The 25,985-nt window shown below is 40.7% G+C and overlaps 1 protein-coding gene across 1 annotated transcript in view; it reads left to right on the forward strand.

Moving 5' to 3' along the window:
• Positions 1–9,553: 9,553 nt before the first annotated feature.
• Positions 9,554–25,985, forward strand: part of LOC124794983 (ribosome-recycling factor, mitochondrial) — a 65,493-nt gene continuing 49,061 nt past the window's right edge. The window contains exon 1 of the mRNA XM_047258726.1: positions 9,554–9,685. The gene's annotated coding sequence lies outside the window, so the exon portion shown is untranslated. The remainder of the gene's footprint in view (positions 9,686–25,985) is intronic.

The raw sequence follows: 25,985 nt of genomic DNA on the forward strand, positions 1-25,985 counted from the left end.
GGGAAACTGCCACAAAGACTCGACAATCTATCTAAAGCTGTAAAACAGTCCTACGACACAGAAGCAGCCAGTTCAACTCGCCATGTATCAGTGCCAGATTCGTGTGAATCGTCAACACAGACCTGCTTTGACGATAGAGTGGTTAGATTATGTGCAGTTATTCGTGTCTTAGAAAAGCGTAATGTTTAGTACGTATTTCGTTCACTTCTGTTATGAGTCACTTAATTTTCCTTGTTTCCTTCGTGTGATGATATTATTTTGTTAGCACCTTGTTCACTGACAGACTGTCTGAAAATTATTCAAATATTTGGTTTTGCGTGAAATGTAATGTAATCAGCTCATTATAATGTTTTCAGCATATTTTTCCCACTGTTTGGCAGTTGCTTGTCCCACTTATTAGAATATAAAGATGAAGATCATACTTGTGGCAACAGGCGACAGTGACAGACACAATAGGCCTACAGAACGATAAATGAGCTGTCGATCGCTTTTGCATCTAGAGGAACATGTCTGTGCTTCTTACGTGCAAATCTGTGTGTTTATATTCTTTTGATATCAATGTAGTAAACTGCAATTCTATCCAACGTCACAAGTGTTTCTTCACGAATGTGTTGTAAGCTTGCCACTCGATTCATGGTTTTTGTCCATACTTGCGCTTATTTTGGAATCGTTTTTAGAACTACTACACAAACCACTGGAGGAAAGAAAATAAATATTTCGTAAATTACATAGGAAATGGTTGAAAAACAAACATTACGCTTACGACGCGTCTGATGTTCACCTTACTCTCCCCTTGGAGTGCTAGTGTCGATCCATCTGTCAAACGGTAACAACTTTTACACCAGTGAGTGTCGCGACTGTTATGTTAGACTGTGATTTTAGTCTTGTAGACGAGAGCATTGCCACAGCTAGAATTATACTTGCTTGTATTTTTCGTAATTCAGTTGTATTTGTGCTCCTAACACAATAAATTTTGCCCTGCAGCTCAGATATTGTCATACCACCTATGTTATGGTCGCACATGACGGTCTCATCGACAGCAAAATGTTGCTTATTTTTGTAATTGGAATCACTGAAATCCAACAAACACCTATGCAAAGTATAGATATCCAAAAAACGAACATTATTCTCCGTTCCCCACTTCATATTTCAGTTTGGTTGCACTCTATGAACATACATAACCTCAAAACTCATTCAACTAGTATCGCCAAAGTTGGAACACGCCGAAAGTGTTGTTTCACCAACGAGTCACGCAAACGCGTGACTGCATGCGCAGTGGCCGGTAGCGCAGTTGCCTGCAACCTAAAGTTGTAGTGTAAACTAGGCTTAATATCCACATTGGTAACCCCAGACTGCGTGCGTCGTTCATTTCGTCTCCGTGAAATTTTTTCGATCAGCAGTGTTGTCTACCATGCACAATGAATCTACCGCCTTTGGCGGCTGCTGTGTAAGAGAACAAGAGCACATGAACACCCATACTTTTGACACCTTGTAGATTAAACACAGCATAGATGCGGTAATATGTGGAACTTAAATTTTCCGGGTTATGCTACATTGCTACTCCGTGAAAGTTGGCATCAGTGTCGTGAGCAGCGTTGCCAATGCTTGTCAATTAAATTGCCCACCCAAGGTCGTCAATTACCTGATTTTACTTCAAAATACCCTCCATTTAAAAAATAGTTGCAGAAAACAAGTGTATGGTGTAGTTTTTAGACTAGCTACTGCTACTGCAATGTTATCAATATTTAAGTGAGTTTGAACATGGTGTTATAGTAGGCGCACGAGCGATGGGATACAGCATCTCCGAAGGTAACGACGAAGTGGGGAATTTCCTGTACAAACGTTTCACAAGTGTACCGTATCAGGAACCCGGCAAAACATCAAATCTCCGACATTGCTGAGGCTGGAAAAAGATCCTGCAAGAACGGGACCAACGATGACTGAAGAGAATCGTTCACAATGACAGAAGTGCAACCCTTCCACAAATTGCTGCAGATTTCAATTCTGGATCATCAACAAGTGTCAGTGTGTGAACCATTCAACAAAACATAATCGATATGGGCTTTCGGAGACAAAGGCCCACTCAAGTACCTTGATGACTGCACGACACAAAGCTATACTCCTCGCCTGGACTTATGAACACTGACATTGGACTGCTGATGACTGGAAACGTGTTGTCTGGTCTGACTGTTAAGATATAGAACAACCTCATGAATCCATGAACACTGCATTTCAGCAGGGGACTGTTCAAGCTGATGGAGGCTCTACAATGGTGTCGGGCTTGTGCAGTTGGAGTGATATTGGGTCCTTGATACATCTAGATACGACTCTGACAAGTGACATATACGTAAACATCCTGTCTGTTCACCTCATCTATCCATGTCCATTATGCATTCCGATGGACTTGAGCAATTTCAGCTGCGCAGTGCGATGCCCCACACGTCCAGAATTGCTACAGAGTGGCTCCAGGAACACTCTTCTGAGTTTAAACTTCGCAGACATGAAAATTATTGGGCATATCTGGGATGCCTTGCAACGTGCTGTTCAGAACAGATCTCTATCCCGTCGTATTCTCAGGGATTTATGGAGGGCCCAGTTGGATTCATGGCGTCAATTCCCTCCTGCACTACTTCAGACATTAGTAAAGTCCATACCACGTCGTGTTGCAGTACATCTGCATGCTCGCGGGTGCCCTACATGATATTAGGCAGGTGTAACTGTTTCTATGGCTCTTCAGTGTAAAACGAAACAAAAAACAGTTAAAATTAAAGTGGTCGTCGTAAAATTATTAGAGTAAAACAGACAAGTTGCACAAATATAAATAAGAAGCTACACAGATGAAAGTTCTTGCAGATGACACTACGTTATAAAACTTCTTATTGAAACAGAATCACTAATGGCATAATAATTTGTGTGTGATAATAAAGGTTTCTCGGGCTTCCAGCTGTGCCAACTTGCTTAAAATCGACGAGCTTTTGGCTGAGTTCCTCTCGGCCATTGTCAAGTGGTGACTATCTTATAGTTGCTGCTGCTGTCCTCGTATAGCCGCTCTGCCTTCCATGACGTCACTGGTACCCACTCCAGCATCATATATGTTAATGTTTGCGTTGAGCGGCCGCCGTGCCCGCTTCAGTCTTTGGATGGCCAGGTACCACATTGTGATTAGCTGCAGGCTGTCGTTTTTATTGAGCGTGTTGTCACAAATTTTTCTTTCGATCGTTTCTTTTATTATGCTATTCCAAAAACTGTTAGTTCATGTGATAACAGTCGTCTTGTCGAATGCAATACAATGACAGTTTTCTAATACATACTCTGCTACCGCTGATTTCTCTGAATACCATAGACGAAAACATCTCTTATGTTCTACACAGCGCTGTTCAATGGTACGCACAGTCTGTCCAATATAGAACCAACTGACCACACCCACATGGTATTTTGTACACTCCTGGCGTTCTGCGGCCTAAGGCCTCAAGAGCTGTCGAATTTTTGCTGGGGTCCTAAAGACCAAATCGATTTAATGCCTCTTTAAGAGCCAGGTTATCTTTCTGTTGTTGAGCCACACAACGGCAAGAACACAAACTTCTTAGAGTCCTCCTTGGAGTCTTTCTGCTTATGTATTTTCGGAAAGATAGCTTGCAAAAGCTGGCGGTTATTGTAGCCATTTTCCTTGAATACTTTCTGTAAGTGGCTCAGTTCCTTTGGCAAGTTTTCAGTATCTGATCTGATACGGTTTCAGTTCGATGCACTGAGGTCCTCAGAAGAGAACTTTTCTGCGTCGGATGGTGATAGTTATTAGAGTGCAGATATTGGTCTGTGTGGGTGGGCTTCCAGTAAACCCTGTGGATGAGGCACTCATTTGCTTTGAGGTGGATGAGGACATCAAGGAACAGCAAGGCACCATCTGTCTCTATCTCCATCATGAACCTTTTTGGTATAGGTGAACTTGGCTAATAAATAGTTTTCAAAAATCAACATTCATTGAAATAACAGATCCCTTTCTCCGCACTATCAAGTAACTACAAAGTGAAGCTAACTGAGATATGTAAGAGGATCAGTATTCTACTCTGTCGACCCACAGACAGGTTTATGGGATTGAAACCAGCCTTTCTTAGAACGGTAACAGCACTACCAGTGTCTAAGAAGATTGCAAAGAGGCTCGTTATTAATTTTGCAGCTTATGAATGAGGTCTGATTTCACCCTTGAGTCTGCATCCCACGGGTCATGGATGTGACCAATTCGTTAATCGAAGTTGTATCCTTGCAGTACTGTCATCTTGGTTCTCATCTTCTCTCTCTTACATACAAACCCGTTTAAAATTTCTGGCCTTCACATGTAAAGCAACTAATTTGTTGCTTGCATCATCCCTGTTTCAGGGGCCTTACCGACACTAACTGCTTCTCTCCTGGCCCACCAACAATGAACGACATATCTAACACCTTCGTTGTTGTGCGCCAAGGCTCCCTGTTTCATAAAGTTCTTGAGCAGCTGGGCAAACGTCGTTCGTTATCTCTCCTGTGGATTATTGCCTTCTACAATGTTTGACACCACTATCAGTTCCCTATATGAAAAACAATATTTCTGCATGTTTCTCTATATTTATGAATCCTCCAGAGGGTTCCCCGTCACTTCATTTGCGTCTATAATTTATGTCAGTGGAATGCCAGTTGCCCTGATGAGAATTACCTGTTAGCAAATCTCACAAGAAAACCTTCAACAGTTTCCTGTGGTCTTATGCCCTGTTCACTTGCAACTCAACTGCCTTTTATGTACAGGCAGATAATTTGCCGGATTTCAGTATACTGGAGCACAAAAGTGTCTTTCTGCTCTTTTGGGGGCAAAAAGTAATACAGAAACTGTATACACTCCTGGAAATTGAAATAAGAACACCGTGAATTCATTGTCCCAGGAAGGGGAAACTTTATTGACATATTCCTGGGGTCAGATACATCACATGATCACACTGACAGAACCACAGGCACATAGACAAAGGCAACAGAGCATGCACAATGTCGGCACTAGTACAGTGTATATCCACCTTTCGCAGCAATGCAGGTTGCTATTCTCCCATGGAGACGATCGTAGAGATGCTGGATGTAGTCCTGTGGAATGGCTTGCCATGCCATTTCCACCTGGCGCCTCAGTTGGACCAGCGTTCGTGCTGGACGTGGAGACCGCGTGAGACGACGCTTCATCCAGTCCCAAACATGCTCAATGGGGGACAGATCCGGAGATCTTGCTGGCCAGGGTAGTTGACTTACACCTTCTAGAGCACGTTGGGTGGCACGGGATACATGCGGACGTGCATTGTCCTGTTGGAACAGCAAGTTCCCTTGCCGGTCTAGGAATGGTAGAACGATGGATTCGATGACGGTTTGGATGTACCGTGCACTATTCAGTGTCCCCTCGACGATCACCAGTGGTGTACGGCCAGTGTAGGAGATCGCTCCCCACACCATGATGCCGGGTGTTGGCCCTGTGTGCCTCGGTCGTATGCAGTCCTGATTGTGGCGCTCACCTGCGCGGCGCCAAACACGCATACGACCATCATTGGCACCAAGGCAGAAGCGACTCGCATCGCTGAAGACGACACGTCTCCACTCGTCCCTCCATTCACGCCTGTCGCGACACCACTGGAGGCGGGCTGCACGATGTTGGGGCGTGAGCGGAAGACGGCCTAACGGTGTGCGGGACCGTAGCCCAGCTTCATGGAGACGGTTGCGAATGGTCCTCGCCGATACCCCAGGAGCAACAGTGTCCCTAATTTGCTGGGAAGTGGCGGTGCGGTCCCCTACGGCACTGCGTAGGATCCTACGGTCTTGGCGTGCATCCGTGCGTCGCTGCAGTCCGGTCCCAGGTCGACGGGCACGTGCACCTTCCGCCGACCACTGGCGACAACATCGATGTACTGTGGAGACCTCACGCCCCACGTGTTCAACAATTCGGCGGTACGTCCACCCGGCCTCCCGCATGCCCACTATACGCCCTCGCTCAAAGTCCGTCAACTGCACATACGGTTCACGTCCACGCTGTCGCGGCATGCTACCAGTGTTAAAGACTGCGATGGAGCTCCATATGCCACGGCAAACTGGCTGACACTGACGGCGGCGGTGCACAAATGCTGCGCAGCTAGCGCCATTCGACGGCCAACACCGCGGTTCCTGGTGTGTCCGCTGTGCCGTGCGTGTGATCATTGCTTGTACAGCCCTCTCACAGTGTCCGGAGCAAGTATGGTGGGTCTGACACACCGGTGTCAATGTGTTCTTTTTTCCATTTCCAGGAGTGTAGTATGGGAAAGTATCGATCGAGAATAATTTCCCCCCGTCATCCTTCCTAAAAGAGGATGAAGTAACCTTGGAAACTGATCGCCAGCTGCGCCGAGTGGCCGCGCAGTTCAAGGAGCCATGTGACTGTGTGGCCACTCCCGTCGGAGGTTTGAGTCTTCCCTCAGGCATGGGTGTGTGTGTTGTTCTTAAAATAAGTTAGTTTAAGTTCGGTTAAGTAGTGTGTAAGCCTAGGGACCAGTGACCTCAGTAGTTTGCTCCATTAAGAATTCACACACATTTTGAACATTTGAACTGTTTGCCACACTGGAGAGCAATTAGATGGACTTTTGCTATTTCCCCACCCAGGCAGCATTCAGTATCCTATTATGTATTTATTGTAGTCCTATTCTCCTTACTTAAGTTAACCATGACATGTCATTTAATGTTAACTACCTGTACAGGCCTTCCATGAAGACCCTCCACTACATCACAGTGCTCCCTGTTGCTCAAAAACTTCAATGGACTATCATGGCATACAGCCTCCTCACATGGAACTGTGAAGACATCTCTCCTTCCAGAAGTTTGATCAACGAATCAATTTCGGTCAAAGAAAATTTAATTATTGGGCTGTCTGTAGCTATATCATGTTGCCCCTGAGAAGTTAATTGACTTGATTTTTCCAGTACCTGGCAAGATGGTTATGTTAGCTCAGGCACAGTAGTTCCAGGGGTCTGATCACGAATAGAGACGACATATTCCAATTCATCCTTTTGAAGCAACCTCATTCTGACAACATCTCTAACAGTCATATATGCAACAGTACAGGAGCAGAAACAGAGAAACTACACACTACTGCCACTGGTTAGTTTGCAGCAGCATTGAAAGTGTGGAGTGATTATAACTTGAAAGTTAAAGTTGAAATATGTCACTATGGAATTTAATAAACATACCGAAAACGTTGTATTTCTCCCTATGACAGAATAAAATGGACTTCGTTGACTTTAAACATAACAAGAAACATTGTTCTGTAGCAGAAATGTCCACTGAAAAAAAAATATATTGAAATAGTAGAGGTCAGAGGAAAATCCTATTAGGCAACAGTTAACTTGTCTAGAGGTGCACAAATGGAATAGAATGTCCCGAAGCATGCATTTTAGCTGCAGAATAAAAATACAACTACACAAAAATTTAATGTCTAGATCACTGTTTGCGCATACATTCAGTTAATTACTATTCAACCTTCGCTCAATAAAAATGTTGTCAGTTTAGGCAGATGGTATCCATTACTGCAGCACTACACCGGCCAGTGACTTTTGCAGCCACCAGGAAATTAAATCAACCAGAAGACTACAGCCAACACTCTTGTACCCAGTCCATCCTACATTCACGATGTTGTCATCCGAACCGCACAGCCCTTGGGCTATGCTGTTCCCATTCTCCACTCACTCGCACTGTGTGCCATCAGCAGGGAAAGCATCGTATACGGTACTGACATGATCTTCTCCTTTTACTGCCGTAGGTGTGTTGCTCGCCTTGGTGGCCTGAGAAACTCTTTCACCGATAATTTCAGCTGTCATTCATTGACTGCAGCGGCACTAGGTTTTGCCCTACTCAGTGTTATGGAAGTCCTCTCACATGTAGCTAGAGAACTGCATTCGCATTTAGCGCCACCTGACGAGCAGACCTGGACCTCCAACCATGCGTCAGTATCACAACTAACTGGTATTAAGGTAAGAGAGCAAGATTTGTGATAATGTAACATATTTCAGAAGTGCTGTAACCTAGAATGGTCCACATTTCACAGAAGCGTTTTTAATAATATGTACCTAGCAACAACATGTAGTAGCTGACTCCAAACTAACTTAAGAGCTTCTTAAGGCCGATGTTTTCCCGCTCAGCAACAACCAAAAATCCTTACACAGGCAGTAATGTGTCAAGATGTACTTCATTCATTTTTATTGCTGTTGCTGAATTCGGTCGTGAGTTAAGTAAAGCTGACTGTCTACCTCAGGGGGAAGACAGGTAAGTAGTGCTGTCGCTGCACTGGTTTTTAGGATGTGGGAGGGGGAATGCTTTCTTGTTTGTCTCCCAGTGCTGACTAGTCATAGGCATGTGAGCCTTGTACCGATCAGTTGCTCTGGTATAAACTTTGATGTGGAAGTAACAGGAATTCTTAAATGCTCATTATAGTGACATTCATTTTAAAATGTGGTACATACCTGTACCAAAGAGTATGAACATTCAAAACGTTTAGAAAACATTTGTGATCATGTCTCATGTTGCATAATGCATTTAGATATAAATGCTATTACTACTATTAATCAGTTAATGATCTGGTAACACAGAAGCGTAACACCACTGCATCAGACAATTACACTGTTACAGCTTTGATGTCACTGAGTGGTGGCAGCAATGAGAATCAGAGAACAGTTGATACAAACTGTTGTGAATCAAACTGAATTTAACCATCAGTAACTGAGTCTGGCGGCCAACTTGTCTTACCCGTATTATAGCAAGTCTATTGGGAGCTTATAATACACTAATTTTTGTCGCTTGCCAATTAGTATTCAGTACAGTATGTATGGTTCTAGGTGCCACCCTGCAATGTCAGTATTGGTTCTTGAGCAAAAAAGCTTGACGACCACTGAAGTAGAGTAGTCTCTTGTCAGTATTCACATTCGTGCTAAACTACCAATATTTTAAAGCTGTTTTGATTTCAGCACAATTGTACTACATTGTGGCTTTTATTATTGAGTGTAACGATTAAAGTGAAATGAAAATATAAAACATATTTGTGACTTCACAGAGCTGCTCATAAGCTGAAATGAAACCCATATAAACTCAACAGTTTTGTTACTGATGCAATCACTGAAAAATGAATTGCGTTACTGACTAGTACTAATTTACGAGATTGAGTACGGAAAAAATATTGTTTCAGCATCTGTGACATTACAGACCCCTGGCGGATTTTAAGAATAAAAACAAAACAGTACTTCACAGTTAAGAGCCTTACTTTCCAATGCACATTCAGTATGTTATAAATAGTAAACATCATCTCACACGTCTTTTTTATTACTGTTTTTGAAGTTCTTGTTCTGCAATCTTCAAAACAGCATTTACGATTGCACGAATTATTTCAGTTGATTTCATCTTAAGAACTATAGCAGTAGAAATTCTAAGCACGCACTGCCATACGAAGGCTTTGCTGTTGGGTGCAAGCATGTGCAGTTGTTCAATGCATGTGGAAGCGCGCTAGGTGGAGTACAATCAAAGATGCAAGACAAAGTCCACTTCATTGGCAAGATCTTTGATTTGTTTACATATACTGACGCCGGTACGCATTATTGTTTTATTGCAGAGTGGTTGACGTTGCATACAAACGGTGAATAAAATCGGGTTGCAAAACAAGTCAGCTGCCAAGGTTTGTAGATTACGATATGGCGTTTTGCGTGTTTTTGTCTTCTGGCAGTCTAATGTTTATGATAGAAGGCCGCGGCATGTCATGTGTCATAATTCTTTTTTTTTGCAAAAAAGTAAGGCATTTAAAATTGTAATGCAGAAATAACTGCACAGATGCTACGTGTTATTGGCCACATGTGCTTGCAACAATTATTATGTGGTAAAAGTTACACAGTGAAATCCCTCACAACATTACAGTTTTCGTAGTTTATGCACAAAATGTATTAGCCGCACCTCAAATCAGTCCGTTAGCACTAGCTTTATTGCGCATTCACATTCATTGATATCGTCGAAACACAATCAAATTAACATCTTCCAAATTTACCTGAAGTTCGGACTAAACAACAGTTAAATTTGTCACCACAGCCAAGATATCGAGCAGGCTTCACTATCACACCCTAGCCTGCAATCTTGTGCGATTTTGTAAAAAAAATATAAAAAAATTAAAAAAAAAAACAGACATGGTATCATTGCCCAAATTTCTGGGTGAAATGCTGTATTCAAGCGCTTCACCAAGTGACACCCTTATATCAGACGTTGTTTTAGCAATTCGCAAAGGTCAAAATAAAAGTAAAGGAGTAGGTACCAATTTATAGGCCTACTTCTTTGGCACTGTGAACCTTGTTACTACTGTAATGAATTTATAATATACAGAAGTGTCCGATTCCACCCGTCTGCTTTGACCCATGACGTCAACAGTATGGCGGAAATGTCCATTCTCAGCGTCTCCAATATGGTGCTTATCCGTCACTACGTACACACGGCAACAAACACGAAAATACATATAAGTAAGACAATAACATCCCCTCCAAAAATACAATCAAACTAACGGGACAACAGCGGGAAACTGGGGGTTTTAGGGTGGGGACAAGTTAAATATAACATTAAAAGAGACACAACACGATCCCAAAAACACAAAATGAACTAAAAAACAATAAACGACAACATCCGCTACCTAAACAAAATCCACAGGAATCGGACACTTGCCTTGACCTATAGCTCAACCGCAGCAGTCGATACCAAAAAAACAACACCTACAACTACGAAAATTGGAATTGGACATTTCCTTTGATCTATGTAGGTCAGCCACAGCTGACGATACTGTAACACCAACATCTACAACTACAAAAAATAAAACCAACACACCACCACCTCAAAAACCCAAAAATCAAACTTCCCTATAGAAATTAAAACACAGTCAGTACACCATAAATACACAAAACATTACATCTCTAGAAGTATAGGCCGAAAGAAACAATTACTTACCACCAACAATAGATCGGGCACTCTAACCATCCACCCACCCCACACAAACAAACAAGGAAAACACAAGCAAAAAGAACCCCAACCAACCACAACAAAAATAAAAAATGTAACACTGTTGTATTTCATCATCATATCCATGCCTAACAACAGAAGATACACAGTAAATTAAACGTCTTATCGCACTACAAACAGCGCACCAATTATACCTAACAAAAACACCAAACACATAAACAAAAAAAAAGTTAATTGATAATTCACTGAAAAAACTTCCAATCCTTACGTCCCGAACAGCAAACACTGCCAAAACATCACCAGAGGGTACCATCCCATCAACCACAACAAGATGACACCTTCAAACACAACCAACTCAAACTCCGCGCCGTAATGACGTCACACACCACAGCACCATTACGTTATGGGTCAAGCAGATGGTTGGAATCAGATGCTTCCGTTGACCCCAGTACACAGTACCCACGATATTTGTAGTTTCAAGATAGCTGTTATAGGGCTATGCAAATAGACACCATCATACTTACTTATCAAGATCCCCAAACCTATAGGATGTATTTTATACAAATCATATAAAATCATAAGCTGGGAACTCTGATAAGGAATTATTAGTAAGAAATGCGTATTTAGTTTTATATGGACAACCAGTCACAATGCGTGCATTTTAAGATAATCTATGGATAGAATGACATCATTTGGCCTAATTGGTTGCAGGCATTTGTTGTGATGTGGGTGTAATTGTGGCTTCACCAGTAACATAATATCCACATTATCTGTTTCAGAGAGTGTATTTCCCAGGCAGTTCAGTGGATGAGTAACCTACGATATTATCCATAACCAATTTCTCAAATTTTGCCGTGCAACCAGAGGAAATACCGAAAATTCAGATTCCATCCGTCTGCTTTCACAATGACGCAATTGAGATAGCAGACATCCCTGTTTCAAGTGTATACAGTATAGTGACCATAACATCACAAAATACACCCATGAACAAAGATATAAATGACACGAAATATTTCATTCCAGGAATAAAATGAAACTACTGGGACAAGTGCGGGAAGTAGATGCCTTTAAGTTGTGGACAAACTAACTATACAACTCTGAGAATAACGTCACCATTCCAAAACAAACAAAACCGAAAAACACCGCACACAAATTCCTCGAGAATAAACCTAACAAGAACTCACAAAAAAATACACAGCTGGAATCAAATAGGGCCTATTTCATTTGACGTATATACCTCAAACAAAAAGTTCAACAGCCAGCCACCTCAACCCCCCCCTTCTCTCTCTCTCTCTCTCTCTCTCTCTCTCTCTCTCTCTCTCTCTCTCTCTCTCTCTCACACACACACACACAGATTTCACTTGGCCAGTTTAGCTAAAAAGAAAACAACGATACCAAAACATGCAACTAGCAGAACTATTATCAAAATCTAAGGAGCCCAAAAAAAAAAATAAAAAAATAAAAAAAAAAAAATCCCCCATAGCAGCATACAAATAGTGACTGTGATTACGGAAGTGTCCGATTCCATCTGTCTGCTTTGGCCCATGGCGTCATCAATATGGTGGAAATGGCTATTCTAAGCGTCTCCAATATGGTGCCTTTGATGTCACTACATACACAGGGCAACAAACACGAAAATACGTATAAATAAGACAATAACATCTTCCTCCTAAAATACAATCAAACTAACGGCACAACTGCAGGAATTTGGGGGTTTTTGGGAGGGGACAAGCTAAACATAACAGTAAAAAAAACACACACACACACACACACACACACACACACACACACACACACACACACACACACACACACACACACACACACACACCACGATCCCAAAACACACAGAATGACGAAAAAAAAAAATTATATAAATGAAGATGGTATCTGTTCTTTCGGACATGTGTGAAAGAACAGATACCAATGGTGACCGTGCAGCTCGTTACAATGAATTTACAATTAAATCAATACAATGAAATGAATACCCTTAGCTGCATACCGGCGTTGATATACGTCAATGGGGACAGTTGAAAATGTGTGCCCCGACTGGGACTCGAACCCGGGACCTACTGCTTACATGGCAGACCCATACCCGTCTGAGCCACTGAGGACACAGAGGATAGTGTGACTGCAGGGACTTATCTCTGGCAAGCCTCACTTGAGACCCACATTCCCAACTTATTGTCCCGCACAATATTCGTAGCGCCCCTGCCCATTACACTCATTACTCGCGGCTTTACCGATTCCCGTAAGAGTTTGGGCAATGTGTGTGCATCCGCACAGAAGATGGTCAAATGGCCGGTGAGCCTTAACTGTATATATGAAGGTGGTCTCTGTTCTTTCAGACATGTCCTCTGTGGCTCAGATGGGTAGAGTGTCTGCCATGCAAGCAGCAGATCCCAGGTTTGAGTCCCGGTCGGGGCACACATTTTCAACTGTCCCCATTGTATATCAACGCCTGTATTCAGCTAAGGGTATTAATTTCATTGTATTGATTTAATTGTAAAAAAAATAATAATTACTAGATCCATAGGAATTGGACACTTCCCTTGACTTATATAGGCCAACTGCAGCTGATGATACCAAAACACCAATGCCTACAGCAAAAACTACAGAAATTGGAATCAGACATTTGCCTTGACCACAGCTGACAATACCAAAACACCAATACCTACATATAAAACTACGAAAGTTGGAATCAGTCATTTCACTTGACCTTTATAGGTCAGCCACAACTACTGATATGAAAAAACCAACACCTGCAACTACAAAAAACAAACCAAAACCACAACATATCAAAAATTCAAAAGTCAGACATCCCTACGTAGATGAAAACACATTCAATACACAATAGATACACAAAACATTAAAACTCGAGAAAAATAGGCCTAAAAACCAATTACTTGCCACCACCAAACACAACAAGACGACATCTACAAACAGAACCAACTCATAAACCCCACACCATAATGATGTCACACACAACACCCTTACATAATGGATCAAAGCAGACGGGTCTAATCGGACGCTTCTGTTGACCCCAGTGACTAGTAACTTTCGTTGTAAAATCCATGCACAGTATCAAATGAAACACCAAAAAGTAACTTTCAAACTATTAACAACATGACAGAACAACAATTTCAAAACTGCACACAAATCAGTAGCTAATAATTAGAGAAACTAAAACAACTCACTGTCAAGACATTAAAAACAAATTCCCAAAACATTAGTACTGCAGCTCTAAGTTCAGTGCCACAGAAACATCACTTACAATGTAGAGGTATGAACATCCCACACTAGAACGCACCACCACTTTCTCCAACATGACCTCTGCACACACACACAATCCATCCCAAATACACTGTGCCTCAATGCTTTGAGCTACCCAGATCTTTGGCGATACATTTGTTTGGCTTTCTGAGTACTACATTCTTCTACATCATACATTAAATGCATCTCTGTTCTTGTAACAAATCACGCTCTATCTTTAGTCAGTTATAAACTGTAAATAGAGCTAAACTTGACTATGAAAGCATCACAGATTATTGTAGGGCCTATACATGGTGTGTAATAATATGTGTCAGAAACTTTAGGAATTTGTTCTTGACATCAAAACATTACTAAAAGTTCATATTAACATGGGTCCAAAAATCCTTTGCTAGGAAGATGTGAAAGGATTTGTTATTCACAGTACAAAAATGATACATTTCCATTTACAAAAGCTGCTTGAAGTAACCACTTCCTATTTCCCTTCATCCCCTGACCCTGCATTCCATGCATTGTCGTATGATGTAAAAAACTTATGGCATGTTCTGTTTTTGGTCGAATCCATTTGTGGATACACTCTCTCAGAGTACAAACGTTAATTACTTGAACTGTATAAAGCAATGATTTTAAATGTCCCCCAAGGGAAACATCTATTGGATTGAAATCTGGTGATCAGCCGAGCCACGTAATAGATTCCTCTCGACTGACCAACATGTTTGGAAACTGGTTATTTAGCTTTTGGCTAACTACCCATGTACACTGGGATCGTGCTACATGGGGCATAAACCACATTCATCGGATGACCTCTAGAGGTACATTGTTAAGTAAATGAGGTAACTTACGCCTCAAGAACTGTAGATATTTTTGTTCAGTGAGACAGTGCAGAAAGAAGTAGAATGCAGTAAGATGATGATGAAAGATTCCATCCCGTATATTGAGGCTGAACCTCTGTTGATGTCCATCTCGTTACACTTAATGAGCGTTCTCATAACCCTAGACATGACTGTTATGATTACTGAAGTGCCCATCAGGGTGAAAAGCCATCTGATTAATGCCTTCCCTCCTCACAATTATTCTTGTTCTAGTTGATGGAGTTTCACCCACAACACAAGAATCCATTCTTCAATCTCAGGCTTTTGTACACCACATCGTCTCCTACCACCTGCAACTCTGTTCTCAGATTGAGCCTGTGTCTTGCAAGTGTTGGTAGAGTGACGGCATCCTTGCACAAGGAAACTGCCTCCACAGGTAATGTTCGGCAGAAAGTTGATGTGCTGCATCTGCATTCCCACCTGTGAGGCCATACGTGTAGTACATATCTATCATTTCAGACACTGAATACCTCTTTTTGAAGTGTTATGGGGGAAGTTACTCTAAAACATAACAAATTAGGCCTGCAATCATACAAAACAAAACAAATGAAATGACCAACTGTGAGTAAAAATGCATGTTCGAGGCACATTACACAATCAAAAGTCACTGCAGGAAAGTCCTACCACACCTACCTAATGAAGAATTTTTGGACCCATGTTCATCAGACTTTTTGGAATGGTTTGATGTCAAGCATAAATCCTGAAAGTTTCTGACACATGTTTTTAAACACCTTGTGTCGTTTTTTAAAGGTAGTGCCATCAACATCAGCATAGCAAGTAGTTGTGTGTTATTAAATATATAAAAAAAGAAGTTAGTAATACAGCATTACTGTGTGGGAGACCCTGAGGGCTGGACTTGGCCGTGTAATTGGAAACTTTTTCTTTCTTCATTCACTATGGCACTTTTCCTTTGTTATAAATATGTTTGTATTGTGATCTGATAAGTGTTTACAGTGTTATAGTGTCATATTTAAGTTGTTGATGGCAGTGAGAGAGAATGATATGAGGGAAATCTGGTGATGGCACACACCTTACTCCTCTTGAATATCTTAACTGAGGCTGCTGAGTTTAATGTCCACATTTAACAGATAAACTACTATCAGTAGTGTCACATGCTCTCTTTTCGTGAGGCACTGTGGATTGGCTTTGAGTTTAAACAGAAGATATTATGCATGTGAGAAATGTCAAATTGCACTATGGCTTTGTATCCATGTTAAAATTGTTGCTTGCTAAATTCAAAGTTGGACGAAGGTAGGTTCATACCATCTCCAATCAGACCATGCCCATAACAGCACTGTACTGTTCAGTCCAACATTTCAATTGTGGACCGCTTCAGTTTTATTGATGCAAGGTCTGGTGACCAGGAACTTGATGCCATCATCTATTATCTCATTGTCAATCAAATACTGGTGATATGGTGGTGACAGTTTCTTCTACTACCAGTATCTGAACTGCCTGGTTATGATTTGAATGCTGCTACAGAAGCATGTTCAACAGCTTAACATGTAGATAATGTAGGCTATGCAGATGACACATCACTCTTATTCTACGGGAGTGAATCTAGTGAGCTAGAATCTCTTGCTACTAGTGGTGTAACAGAAGTAACAAAATACTTAAATGATCAGGGACTCAAGGTGAATATCACCAGATCTCAACTACTGACATTTAAAACAGGAAGTTCTCACCACAACAATATGAATAGTGTGTTTAATATCTCTGCAACAGAAAATGGTAACTGTAAATTACTGGGTGAGTATGTTGATGAAAATTTGCGGTGGACATACCAAATTAATTTCGTATGTGGAAAAGTCAGTAGTACCATATATCTCCTCAGCCAGCTCGCAAAGATAGTTCCTAGCCAAGCACTGAAATTAGTATATTGCGGATCACTTTACCCCTTTCTCAGTTATGGAATTTGAACGATGGGCTGTACAGCTGACATACGTTTAAAAAGAATCCTACTACTACAGAAAAGAGCAATAAAACATATACATGGGATGGGACATAGTAGAGATTCTTGTTGTGAAGTGTTCGTGCAGCACAAATATCTGACTATATATTCTCTGTACATCTTCAAAATAGTTGTATTTTTTATAAGTCAACCAACAGAAGCTATCAAGGGCAGTGATGTACATGATCACAACACTATAACTAAGTGTAACTATTTCCATAACAGAACAACGTTAAAAGTTACTGATAGAAGTCCATATATCAGTGGTTTGATTTGGTATAACAAGCTACCAAATGCTCTAAGAATGTACATGAGAAATGTTTTTAAAACAACATTAAAATCCTTTGTAATAGAAAAATGTTTATATTCTTTCAACGAATTTTAAGATAGTGATTGTAACATGAGGCATTAGCATATCAGTTGTAATGTGATAAATGTAAAAAATAGACATAAGAAGCAACAGCTACAGAATATAGTGTATTTTATAAGTGTAAATATAATCATAGTATTAAGTCTGACATTTGCAAAAGCCATCATTACAATGACTCCACACAAAGAAAATGTAAATAAATAAATAAATGTTTTCCTTCTACCTTCAAAATAATGCTCATCTATGGTATGAGTGTGATGATGTGTCCCTTTGAAATCTAGGTTGTGTGTGGCAGACTGATCTGTAGTTGTACCTGAAGTGTAAGTTGGGTTGGCAGGTGACAATTTGGTTGCTAGTTGCCGAAGCCAACAAATAACAAATGTGAATACGAAGTAAAGGTCGAGATGAGAGTATGATATGTTGCTTAATCAGAGGTCTATATGCCCATTCTTTATTTGACATGGTTGTCATAATATGTAACTAAAACTGCAAGTTAAATCCTGGAAAGCTCTGTTACATAATAGACATACAGGGTGTTTCAAAAATGACCGGTATATTTGAAACGGCAATAAAAACTAAACGAGCAGCGATAGAAATACACCGTATGTTGCAATCTGCTTGGGACAACAGTACATTTTCAGGTGGACAAACTTTCGAAATTACAGTAGTTACAATTTTCAACAACAGATGGCGCTGCAAGTGATGTGAAAGATATAGAAGACAACGCAGTCTGTGGGTGCGCCATTCTGTACGTCGTCTTTCTGCTGTAAGCGTGTGCTGTTCACAACGTGCAAGTGTGCTGTAGACAACATGGTTTATTCCTTAGAACAGAGGATTTTTCTGGTGTTGGAATTCCACCGCCTAGAACACAGTGTTGTTGCAACAAGACGAAGTTTTCAACGGAGGTTTAATGTAACCAAAGGACCGAAAAGCGATACAATAAAGGATCTGTTTGAAAAATTTCAACGGACTGGGAACGTGATGGATGAACGTGCTGGAAAGGTAGGGCGACCGCGTACGGCAACCACAGAGGGCAACGCGCAGCTAGTGCAGCAGGTGATCCAACAGCGGCCTCGGGTTTCCGTTCGCCGTGTTGCAGCTGCGGTCGAAATGACGCCAACGTCCACGTATCGTCTCATGCGCCAGAGTTTACACCTCTATCCATAAAAAATTCAAACGCGGCAACCCCTCAGCGCCGCTACCATTGTTGCACGAGAGACATTCGCTAACGATATAGTGCACAGGATTGATGACGGCGATATGCATGTGGGCAGCATTTAGTTTACTGACGAAGCTTATTTTTACCTGGACGGCTTCGTCAATTAACAGAACTGGCGCATATGGGGAACCGAAAAGCCCCATGTTGCAGTCCCATCGTCCCTGCATCCTCAAAAAGTACTGGTCTGGGCCGCCATTTCTTCCAAAGGAATCATTGGCCCATTTTTCAGATCCAAAATGATTACTGCATCACGCTATCTGGACATTCTTCGTGAATTTGTGGCGGTACAAACTGCCTTAGACGACACTGCGAACACCTCGTGGTTTATGCAAGATGGTGCCCGGCCACATCGCACGGCCGACGTCTTTAATTTCCTGAATGAATATTTCGATGATCGTGTGATTGCTTTGGGCTATCCGAAACATACAGGAGGCGGCGTGGATTGGCCTCCCTATTCGCCAGACATGAACCCCTGTGACTTCTTTCTGTGGGGACACTTGAAAGAACAGGTGTACCGCCAGAATCCAGAAACAATTGAACAGCTGAAGCAGTACATCTCATCTGCATGTGAAGCCATTCCGCCAGACACGTTGTCAAAGGTTTCGGGTAATTTTATTCAGAGACTACGCCATATTACTGCTACGCATGGTGGATATGTGGAAAATATCGTACTATAGAGTTTCCCCGACCGCAGCGCCATCTGTTGTTGAAAATTGTAACTACTGTAATTTCGAAAGTTTGTATGCCTGAAAATGTACTGTTGTCCCAAGCATATTGCAACAAACGGTGTATTTCTATCACTGCTCGTTTAGTTTTTATTGCCGTTTCAAATATACCGGTCATTTTTGAAACACCCTGTATCTGTGACAGACATTTTAGTGCTTATTACATACATGTATTGTACATCAACTATGATAAATGGAATTAAGTGTACTACATAACAGTTCAAATCCCGGTCAAGCTATTCGGATTTAGGTTTCTTTTGTAATTTTCCTACAATGCCTAAGCCAAATGTCAGGACAGTTCCTTTGAAAAGGCGTATCCTTCCTGAATCTAAACTTGTTCTCCATCTCTATAGAGCTCATCTTCAACAGGATATTAAACATTAACATCACCATACAGCAGACATCCCCAGGTAGTATGTTCTGTTGTATCTTCTTCACTGCAGGCATATTGGAAGGTTTGTCTTCGATCAGTTCAGTGCCAGTACAAGGCATAAAGCAACCCACCAAGAAGAGTGTCAGGTCTCTTGAAGAATTTGAGTGCCTCATGTCTAGTCTCTGTTTTAGATTTGGGAGAAAACCATAGGTGTGCCTCAACATTTGGACATCGTCCCATTATTTCTACCACAGGTGACAAGTGACTGTAAATTTTCTGTTTGCTTGTAGTCCATATTCCTATTAAATTCAGGCTTTATGGTGTTGTTCTTTCTTCAGCAAATACATCACTTTTTTTTCATATCAAGAGATTGAGTGACATATGCTAGGTATTACGAGCAACACCTCAGCCGACACAGCACCAATAGCTCCTGTCAACAGAAGATGTATTCCCCACAGTACACTATAACTACCCTTGCTGGTGTTATGAACAGAAGTCCATGCCCTGAAGCACTTGCACAATATCCCATGATTGCAGTTACGATAATGTTATGTTCTTGTTGTCAGCATTAGTATTTATAAGTGTACGTAACTCGCTAGGATAACTTTTTTTTTAATTTTCTTGTTTCTCTTGCTTATTTCTTCAATATGTGCACTATAATTATGTTGCTCATCCGAGAAGATAACTAAATAGCTGTTGATGTACTTCCTCGTTGTGGACCTCCTGCTTAATTTCACGGTCGGGTCACTTTTAACAACTTATATGTGGTCATTTTAGTTGCAATGGTCAATGTAATTACTGAACTGATGAAATTGTGAAGAATTGTGTGGCAGCCATCTTCTAGGTTACATCTGGAGCTTCCCTTCACAAGGATCATCAGGCTGTTTGCATATGCCGCTACCCCTACAACTGCTCTATTTCCTGCAGCTTTCATAATACTGTGTCAAGTACCAGATCCCGGAAGACCAGCTGTGTGGGCAGCCTTTTGAAAGTTCTTTTGTAAGAGTCTCTCCTGGGCACAACAGTGTTGCTTCTTTGTTTTGACAGTAGATCTCAAAAAAATGGTATAATGCTTGTGAACTAGATGTGGCAAAAAATAATGTAACTGATAGAAATAACCAGTTGAAATAAACAGTTACTGAGAAGTAACAGTTACTGTGATAATCGCTCATCTGATACTGGCAGTTATTTTAATAACTGCCAACAGTGCCTCACACCATCTGTTGACCGAAGTTCGTACTGTGCTTTTGCTTCAACTCATTGGAGATCTGGCTACGAAGGAGAGGGATAGACCATTTGGAGGGTGTTGTATATGTCATGAAAATAACTGTGAGCTATCTGTTGATAGAACTGTGCACTATTTTGTGAGCCTTTGCTACCTTCAGCACAAACAGTCAAATAAAGTTAATGTCAGAGCAGTGGCTGATAGGAGCTGCAGTACAGGCATCGACATGCACGGTCGTTCCCTTGAGCCACTGCCTTATTTGTCAATTTAGTTTTGGCAGGTAGTACAAATAGTGTTACCATAAGGAATTCGAGTGACTGGAAATACCTGACAGAGGTCGGTATTTTTCTCTGGCAGTTAACGTTATTCGCTCACAGCTCTCGTTCTGTGGCAGTTAACGGGCTACCACTAGAGGTAACCTGGAAGTTGGTAACTTGAGTAACTGTGTTCCTGACTCCAGTTAAAGGTGGTAGATCCTGGTGATGTTTCCAGAGAGGATAGTTACTGGAGTGAACAAATATTTTCGTACTGCTACGGAAACAGCCGCTGGCCATCGGGGAGGGTGATTACCAATAACATGTCAGAAAGCATAACATAAAACATTTTAATATAATACTTATTCTCCTCATCATTTGTCAGGAGATTGTCAAAATATTTGAATATATTACCATAAACTGGAGCTTCTAACATTTACAGAATTAATACACTGCCATAATAAAACATAGTTATGCACTTTTAATAAATTTGTCGTTCACAGAATACTTGATCTTGACTGTTGTGCCCAAGTGCTGTCAAAACTGAAATATAGCAGAATTTTTACTTAAGCTGGTCTAAGAGTTCCTGTTAAGATATTCATCTATATAGTAGAAGGAGTTGCATATCAAAAAGTGTTTCAAACTCTGTAAACTGTACATTATCTAAAACCAAGTTTTTAATAGTTGCTGACCTACTGGCAATTTATTGAAAATGTGTGTTCCTGAATATTGGACACCTTTTTGGACCAATGTAAGTGATTTTAGGTCTTTATGTAGATTGTAGTTCTTATTCCTAGTATTGATATTGTGTATTGAGCTATTTGTTGAAAACACTTGCAACAAATTTCATTAAGGAATAAATATACTACGAAGCAGTGGTTAGAATCGAAGTTCTTTGAACAGGTGTCTACATGATATTCTTGAATTTATATCACATTTAATTTTTATTACACCCTTTTACATGGTAAAAACTTTTGCTCGATTTGATGAGTTACCCCAGAATATGATCCCTTCTGGCATAATAGAATGAAAATATGTAAGGTTTTTTATATTTATGTCTCCTACATCTGATCATTCTCACTGCAAATACAGACTTGTTTAGGCGCTTCAGGAATTATGTGGTATGCCCTTCCCAGCTGAATTTATTATCAAGTTGTAATCCCAGAAATTAACACTGTCAATCTTGTCGATCTGCATGTCTTCACATGTCATACACATGTTGTAGCTGGAGAAATCGAGCAGTTTTCCAAATCTCACATAAAATTTGGATTAGCGTACTCACACTTTGCCCTATAGGACTATCTTGTACAAAAGTAAACAAATCTATCACTTTACATATGTTTTTGTGTTGTATTACAGGGCTGTACACTTATCCTGTTAAGTGAACGGCACAAGAAGTTAAGCTTCGAATTCAACCTACAGTATTCAGTGTACCTATTACTTCATACTTAAAAATGCAAGTTGTTAACATTTTACTTAAACAGTGCTGTGGCATAGTTCCATGTACTTCCTGTTGCAGCTGCGAGGATAATATTTCTAATAGCGACTGATAACCTACATACATATGATATGAAACACTAATAATCGTTCAAACATCAACTGAAATGTACCTGCAGGTAAGGTTATGGCACGAGTCATATGACATTCCTGCCATTTTGCACTACTCGCAGTTATACTGATAACTAAACTGATGGATTCCACCTACGCCGTTATGTAACTGTAACCCCGTTGGAGTATTCAGTAGTGAAAAGTAAAAATAATGGCTATAAAAAAAAATACTGGAACCGTGATAACTGTTACTCCAGAATAATCGTTTGGCCGATCTCTATTGTGAACAGTTTAAGTCCCTCAAGCAGTCAAAAACTGCAAGCGTGTTCACCACTGTGGCTGCAATATTTATGCTTAGCAATTGTTGTAAGTCTTATCGCCTAATTAACAACATTTTCCGTTGACTTTACATTTCTGAACCCATATTATTGAGAGTCCATTCCATGAAGAAGTCTTTTTCTTCTGTAGTCTACTGCATAGTAGTTTTCCAGCACTTTCCATAGCATATTGAGAAGGCAAATTGATCTATAGGACTTTCGAGCAAGGAAATCCTAGTGTTCACCTTTTTTAAAGATAATTACGTTTGCTTTCTTCCATATGGGTATGCTTTCCTGCAATAAACATGTGTTATAGAGTTAGCACAGATATAAACTTAAACACTTATGAAACTTGAGCTCCACAGTACGCTTCCCTACTTTTGTCCTACAAATCTCTGTGTTCGTCAAATTTGTCCTCTGCAGTGTTATCTGGAAAGAATGTGTCCATCTGGAATTGTGTCATGCTGCCGTTTGCTCCTTTTGTAATTGAACACATTGTTGGATATTTTATCTTTTCACAGACGATTTTATTTGGCATACTCCATGGATCAAGAGTTAGCTTCTATGCCACAGTTTGGTTTCAGCACTCTGTTCTTACTTGCCACAGGTGGTTTTTAAATTGCTGCTTACAGCATCTGTATCTGCCCAGTCTGTGAGCTCTTTCTTCTGCATTGTGACCTTTCTGGTAGAATCTTCCTTTCCTTTTGTCTTCTGGCTTCAGCTTTTGGAGCCCCCTTGTCCCATAATAGCTGTGAACTCCAGCCCATTTGTCTTATGATTGGTGTTGCATCTTTCATGCTCTCTTGAGCTTTTGCGTTCATCTTGTTATCTACTTCCACTGGCTCTGGACTGTGGAAAACACTCCTGACATGGTTCCAGTTGGCTTTCATTATCTTGTATTGTGACTTTAACATATCTGATGCATTACCATCCCTGAGTTCATTTCTGCATGCGTCAGTTCTAAAGATTATAACGTTGTGGTCACTTGTGGTGACACCTCTTTCAGCTTTCCAGATTCTGGTCATTCTGACTGCACGTTCCTTAACTATTGTGATGTCTGTATCGGACTGTGCACCAGATTTTGCTTCATACATTGATGAATTTCCACTTCTGCTTGCCACTCCCATATTTAATTCCATTATTTCTTTCTTAGTATAATGCCTCATTCGTCCTTTACTGAACTAAACCACAATATGACTTAGCATTCACAGCTTCCTTTGGTAAAGATGACTGATGTCTTCAGATTGCACCATGTACTCGTCTGTGGTGTCGGTAAAATGGAAATACATTGAGGTAAAAATAAAATTTTTGTGGCTGTCGGAACTTCAACACGTTCGATAGAATATTATTCTATTTTTGTAGTTGAGATTTTGTTTTTAAATATGACAGTGGCTGTCATTGGTCTTTGACCATGTGTGATGACCTGAGCTGCAACTGGCATTCCAGGGATTTTTTGTCCTTTTTTTGTATGGTTCCTGTACTTGTAGAATGTTAACTTCATTTCCTCAGCTAATTAGCATATTTTATTTTTGGAAATCTTATGTCTATCTATGTATAGTATATGTGAAAGTACCAGTGTGACCACCATTGATGTGAGGGTCAAGTGCTGTTCTACCATACCATATAACAAACTGCTCACAAAACCCCTCAATATCTTATACTATATTTCTTTTATGATAAACTTTAAGCTCTAAGTTCTCCAAAAGCTGCGAGCCAGAAGGTAGGTTCTTCAATCATAATTGAACACAATCTACAACATTGTGTATAGAGGAAATGTTTAATATTTTCCTTTTGATGATGATGTTTGGTTTGTGGGGCGCTCAACTGCGTGGTCATCAGCACCCGTACAAGGATCCAATTTTTACACAGTCCAATTTTTACACAATCTAATCTAGCCACTGTCATGGATGATGATGATGATCATGATGATGGTGATGAAATGATGAAGACAACACAAACACCCAGTCCTCAGGCAGAGAAAACCCCCAACCCGGCTGGGAATCGAACTCGGGACCCCATGATCCAGCAGTAGCAATGCTGGCCACTAGACCACGAGCTGCAGACATATTTTCATTTTGGGTGTTTGGTTCTTACTTTTCTTTTGGGTGTTTGGTTCTTATTATATATCTCAATGCTGGTAACAGGACTGAAGGTTCTTCCAGTCTGGCAAGGTGGAGCGCATCTTCACGTTCTTCCTAGGTTTGTTGCAGATTTATGCATGTTTTACTCTCAGTTAAAGTTGTTGCTGTAAATCCTGTCTCAATTTGTATTATGAACTCTTGAGTGTGATGATCTGAGACTTTAAACTGCATTGGCGTCTCTCTCTCTCTCTCTCTCTCTCTCTCTCTCTCTCTCTCTCTCTCTCTTTCAACTTGATATTTCTCTTTGAGGTGATTCTGTTCCTTTACGAGTACTTTTCGGCACTGTGATAGTGCTTTTTGATGTTTTCAATTTTTACCAAGTGTACTTCACACCTCATTGTACTGAATTTTGATACCTTCTTTTGTTGGAGTGCTATTGTGCCCTTTTTCTGTGTGAAACACAGATTTCCTGTTTTGACAAATATTATACAGATTCCAGTCATTTTTGTGGCTTGGTTGCGAACAGTTCTCTTCCATCTGTGTAACTGCATCTTGTTTTCTATTTTTTTGCCAGAAATTCCGTGCTCTTTCCGCATCTTGCTTTCCCCTGAATGGAGATTTCCACCTCCTACATATTCAACAAGTTATCCTCTCATTTCGTAGTGCTCCATCATCAGGTATCATTAGTCTGTTATGCATAATCAATGTGTAGGATAAGTCTGTCTAGAAATGTCTGATATGTTGGGCAGACATTCCGATTTGCATTACACAACCCCTCT

Source organism: Schistocerca piceifrons, chromosome 4 (genome assembly GCF_021461385.2).
Source record: "Schistocerca piceifrons isolate TAMUIC-IGC-003096 chromosome 4, iqSchPice1.1, whole genome shotgun sequence".
Lineage (NCBI taxonomy): Eukaryota > Metazoa > Arthropoda > Insecta > Orthoptera > Acrididae > Schistocerca > Schistocerca piceifrons.